The sequence below is a fragment of the Mastomys coucha genome, unplaced genomic scaffold (assembly GCF_008632895.1).
Source record: "Mastomys coucha isolate ucsf_1 unplaced genomic scaffold, UCSF_Mcou_1 pScaffold4, whole genome shotgun sequence".
In the NCBI taxonomy this organism is placed as follows: Eukaryota; Metazoa; Chordata; class Mammalia; order Rodentia; family Muridae; genus Mastomys; species Mastomys coucha.
Genome location: NW_022196910.1, coordinates 26,909,417 through 26,915,628, shown reverse-complemented (window position 1 = coordinate 26,915,628; position 6,212 = coordinate 26,909,417).

Below are 6,212 nucleotides of genomic sequence, written 5' to 3'. Positions count from 1 at the left end.
TAATAAATAAATCTTTTTTAAAAAAATCAGATCATTCAAATACCTAAAGCACATAATAACAAAAATAATTGTTGAAATGGTTGCACTGTGTGGCTTAACAAGCAGGCCATAAATGCAATAGTCTAACAAACAAATGTAATAGTTAAACAAGCTAGCAAAGATGAATAATGTGAAGTAGCCTGTAGCACCGATGGTGCTTAGTTCTGTAGATCTGGATCGAGTTGACACAGCTGTGGAGCTAAGATGGCCTCATTCACATCTCCAGTCTCAGCTTGGAACAGAACACATGGTTCTCATTTTCTTTGAGACCAAGTGAAGTATCTTCCACAGGTGACCTCTGGCTTCATAGCAGCAAAAGAACAAGTTCCATTGTGCAAATCCAAACGGCTATGGTATCCTGTTTACTAAAATCCCACTGTAGAGGAATTTTAATCTAGCAACATGGCTGCTCTGGCAAGCGAAAGACCTTCTAGGTCTACATAATCCAGCTGGAATGAAGACATACCCTGAATGTCTGACCTGGCTGGAATACAGACACACCCTTAGTACACACCTTCCATTCCTAACAATGAAGGTAAAGTTAGTTTATAGAAGGCAACAGCCACATTTGAAAGTGACATCTAATTGAGGGGCAGACAAAGTGATGAATCAGATAAAGACTTCACAGAATGAGTCAGAGATAAGATACACCCAACTCACGGAAGAACAGCACAGGAAACGGAGGTTACTTAAGAGCAGAAAAAGAGAGGGGGTGGTGGTGGTGTGGTGCGCATGTGTACGACAGTTTTACCAGAACAGTTTTACAAAGACGAGAGGCAGAAAGAGAAGAAGCTAGACACAGGTAAAGACAGAATGAGCCAGAGAATGAGCCAAAGATTAAAATATATTGTCAAAGTTAATATAAGGCCAAGCAGAGCAATTCAGGTGGAAGCTGAGAGAAGCCAGGTTGAATCAATTGGTTTGGAAGATTAGATTGTATGGAGACTAGGAGACTAGCAGCTTCCTGGCCTAGGTCTAGGTATAAGGATAGATAGATAAGAGAAAGAAGAAGCACTCTGGGCTCAACCCAAGCTGTGTATTTGTACAGCTTAGGTATGGCTCTGATGCCATCCCTTCATCTGAATAAATAAAAGCAATATTTACATCCCACTGGAAAAATATCAATTAAATCCAAGAACAAAGGGTAAAAGAGAAGAGAGAGAGAGGAAAGGAGGGAGGGAGGGAGAGGGAAAGAGAGAGCAGGGGGAGAGAGGGAGAGAGAGAAAGACCAACATGGTCTTATGCATCTCATCATAGCTGGCCAGAAAGCTGACACAGAGACATAAAAGGGTTGAGAGTTCAAGACCAGTTTAAGCAAGATAGTAGGATACAGTCTTACAACAAAAAAACAACAAATGATAACAGGAAATAATCTCTTCTGCTTTACACAGAAACGGCAACATCACAATGACAGAGGACTTTTGTACAAGATGAAAGGAATGGCCACAACTATCTGTAGACTATCTACAATGTCACCACTCTGGCCACTATGCATGGGAACTGATCCGAGAGGTGATGACAGAATCAGTTGAGCCAGAATGGACCATTGACTATTGTGATTATGAATTAATGAACAATTACCATTCAGGCAACTAATTTTTTAAAATAATCTGCCCAAGTTAACAGAAACAACATCTGAACCCATACACTAGATAAATAGTCCCTTTTTTTTTTCAGTTTCCTGTTTTAAATTATTTTTTTAAAAAAGGAAGTGTTTAAAAGTAAAATAAATAATGTGATTTTTCTTCTAAATTAATTAAATCTAGCTTTGTGTTTTACTGTTGTTGACCTGTTGCTTTTGCAGTGAGGTCTCACTGTGTAATCAACGCTGACCTTGAACTCAGCATCTCTCTGCCTCAGCCACCACACTGTTGGGATTACACGCATGAGTCACCGCTCCCACCTGACTTCATGTAGTTTCAACTAGACAGAAAAAATGAACCAAGCATTCCAACCTGAAAGCCAATTATAGATTAGCAACTTGAACACAGGGGCATTTTCCCCAGCCCTAGCTACCCTTAGAGAAGGAAGACGGTTTTGATGGAACAACAGCAAAGACAAAACCTGAAGGAGCTGAAAAGATGGCCTGATCACAAGAACAAGCCAAAAGGCCTGGGTTCAAATTCATAACACCCAAGGAAAAAGCAGAGCTTATCTTTGGTGTATGCTGGGAGGAACTCCAACACTGAGAGACAGAGAGAGAGAGAGAACACATTTGGTGTCTCAAAGCAAACCATCACCTGCTTTCGTTCTTAGAATGACGTAGCCAGGCCAGACTACAAGCAATCTGTTTTCTTCTGAACGCATTCAGAATCCACAAAACAGGTTGCGTGCAGATCAACGAGAGGCTGGCAACCCCACTCCAAGTTTGGAACTGAAAGAAAAGGTGTCCTCCTCTCCACTAAACATTACTCAAACCCATTTCTGGACTAGTCCTTCAGAATAGAGCAGTGGATGTGCCCATGCAACACTCTCAGGACAAGATTCGAGTTTTGCCCTTGACTAGATGTGTGATTTGAGATGCATCACTCGGCCCTTCTCATTATTCTTGTTCATAACCAGTTAATTGAAGTGATCAGACCAAGTAACTTCCCTAAATGTTGGTCTTCTAGGAACTAAATAAAATAGCTATCTCAAATTTATTTATTAAATAAGGATGAAGCATGATGGTGAGGGTACATTTCTAGCAAGTTCAAGGCCCTACATTCAGACCCACTGCCAAAATCTGTGAAGAAACAAATAAGTAAATAGCTTTCCCCATATTACATCAAGGAATATTGGAAATCTGGTCACTGCGGCATCGTTGTCAAAAATAAAAGCTTTATCATCAGCAGGGACTATTTTTAGGCCTGTCTCAGCAACTAGCTGGCCATAGGATCTCGGGTAGATGTCTTGGATGCTTAACACCTATGCAATGAGAATAAAGTTATGTTAAAATCTACTGAGGATACGGTGATGCGCAGCACACCTTTGCAACTGAAGTGTCTGTGTGTTTGGCTAGAACTTCAATCTTGTCTGTTAATCCTGCCCACACATCTTGTGTCTTGCTTATTATTACAAAGGAAATCTGAAGTTGCCTCTGTCATGGTTTCTTGGACCCTGTCTCCATTGGCACATTTAAAGGACAGAAAAGAACTTGAACTCCACTCAATTGAACATTCTGGGTCCTCGGCTCTCTCAGCTTTGCCTGGCTTGTTTCTGCTTCCTGTTTTTACATTCCTAATTTTAAGCCGTAAGGAAAATAGAAGGTTCAGGGTCCAGGCTCAAAGCTAAGTAGAAAAAAAAAAGAAAGAAAGAAAAACAAGCAGGTTTTTAGACCAGCATTGTCTTCCTACCCAATTCACAGAGGAAATCAAGTCTCAGCTCCCCAGAAAAAGAGTGCCTTCCAGACATCTGAATGAAATAAGACACTCAGCTTAACCAGTCATTCTGGTCTTTCAATCCTGGTGGACAAAGGGACAAATAATGCTAAGAAAACACTAAGGTATTTTTATTCTTGTGCTAAAAACAACTACGCCCATTCACAAAATGAGAAGCAATTAAGATCGCATTTAAATAAAAAGATTACTTACTCTCCTAGGCCTTGAGGGTCTCCTACATAGCTGCTAAAGTCAATAACAGTAGTAACATAAGCAGTAAAGGTAACCTTCTATCTGAGACTCTCATCACCCATTGCCTAAGCCTTTCACCTTCAGAAGGAATTCACTTGGGGGCGGGTCCGTGGCAGGAGAATAAACACAGTCCCATATAGCAAAGGAATAAATAAGTGAAAGTTATATAAGAAGTGAGTACTCTAACAACTATGCCTTCTTCGTAACAAGGCCATTAGAGTTTTGCACTGAACCCTGAAGATGTGGGGATAATCCTTCCTTCTTCCTTCCTCCACTCCATCCCCCAGGCCCATCCCACACAACAGGCAGCCTCAAGGGCTGGACACATTCCAGCCTGATCATCTCACTGGTCCAACTCCTAACAGTTGGCCCTTGGCAATCCCATCAAGCAGGCGCTGTGCTGTAATCTTCTGTATGGAGGAAGAGGGTGAGGGCAGGAATGAGGCCTGGGGAGATTAGGCTCTGGGTATCTGGATCATGATCTCAAAAGAAATTAGAGAATTCCTATGAGGGGAGAGGTTGGCCTTGAAGGCCCCCTGCCCATCCATCTTGAGAGAAGTCAGGACAAGCCCCTCTTAAGCTTGGGGATCAAGGCAGAAATGCATCTAGTTCCAGGCCGCTACGTAAATACAGCCTTCTCTTCTGGGCATGTCAGATTTGCTCCAGGCGACAGAGAGGTCCCTCTCCCACAGACACGCAGCCCGGATGGAAATCCTCTGCACTTTAACTGCTTCTAGGTGACACCTCCATTCCCATAACCTTAGCCATAAATCACAAACAAATGTCAGGCAATGAGCTGCTTTCGAATGTCTCATTCCTGACATTATTCTTTGGTCTGAAAAAGCAGCTCAAATTTCTCATTTTCTCCAAATTCAGAAAGCTTGTCTTTTCTTGACATTTCATCCTTCCCTAAAATAATCCTACTCTTTTTTCTTTCTCCAAGGGAAAGTATGGACATACACACACACATGTACACACACACACGTACACAAACACACACACACGTACACAAACACACACATACACGTCATATGTGAACATCATCTTTAAGCCATCAATCTTCAAATAAGTAAAATTTTAAAGCTCATATCCACTGATGCCTCTATTACTGGGCCTTAATTATTCCCTGATGTTAGTAACATACCCTCTTTAAATGGCATCCTTGCCAACAGTGCTAACATTGAAATGGGCTCCAGTCAAATTTTCCATGATATGATTTTGACATTCATTTTCTGGAGCACAATGGTGTTTCTCAGCCCTCTACACAAAATAAGTCTCATCATGGCAGCTCTACTCTCTACATGCTCTCTTCTTCATCCACTCTCGACCTGATTTAGTCCTCTAAAGCATGCTGTCTCTTCTTCACCCTCTAGAATTCTGGTTCTGAAACAACCCATTAGATATAGATCCTGTGATCTGTCACACAGTGATCCTCATGAATCTCCAATCATATTTAAAAAAACAAAACACTCCATTCAAAACAAGTACCATTTTCTTTTTTTTTAAAGATTTATTTTATTTATTTTATGTGTATGAGTACACTGTAGCTGTACAGATGGCCATGAACCATCATGTGTGTGGCTGTTGTTGAACTCAGGACCTCTGCTAGTCCGCTCGCTACAGCCCGCTTGCTCTCTCTGCCCCGCCTCACTCCTGAGTAATTTACTGCAGCTGTCTTCAGACACACCAGAAGAGGGCATCCGATCTCATTATGGGTGGTTGTGAGCCACCATGTGGTTGCTGGGATCCGAACTCCGGACCTTCGGAAGAGCAGTCAGTGCTCTTACATGCTGAGCCATCTCGCCAGTCCCGCAAGTACCATTTTCTTAACCAGAGTCTGAAACCCCTCTTTGCTGGCAGTGCAAATTGTAACCAAGGTTTCAGGATGTGCCCCAGGTTTATTTATCCTACTCATTCGGCCCTTTACGGTCTGCCTCAATGGCCATGCTAGTTCTCCAAAGAACAGGTGTTGAACAGGGTCAGCTGTGTGGTTGTGCAGCTTGTGCTGGCCACAGACATGGGGACAAGGCTCCACAGTTCGATGTGTCATCGATCGAAAATTCTTGGTAACTTCATCTTTTGTTTTTCCACGTCCACTGAGACAAGGAGCCATATGCAGGAGCAAGGGAAGTCCTCAGCCTCCGCATGCCCACCTTGTGTAACCACTGCCCTCCCGTGGGCATTGCCGTGGCCATCTAGGATAGTTTGGAGCCCAGAGTCTGGAGTCAAGTTTCGTCTGTGGCTAGGCCGGAGTACTGACGAGACATCAAGAGACTACACCTTCCATTCCGCAGAAATCTTTCAGCAGATGCAAATCCAAGACAATGGCAGGCTTGTTGTTTGCCCGATCATATCCCAGGTTAGTCCAAATGCTTCCTCGTTATTATCAATTGATGACCCCCCACCCCACCCCGCAAAATAATGACCTGGGGAGGGGGGAATAGATGAAGCGAATACAGCCAATAATTCCTCTTCCTTCTAGGCCCTCCTCACTTAATGTCACATAAAAGACCCAGTGCTGGTAGGAGAGTTTGTATTTCCAGGGGTGGGGGATGGGATGGG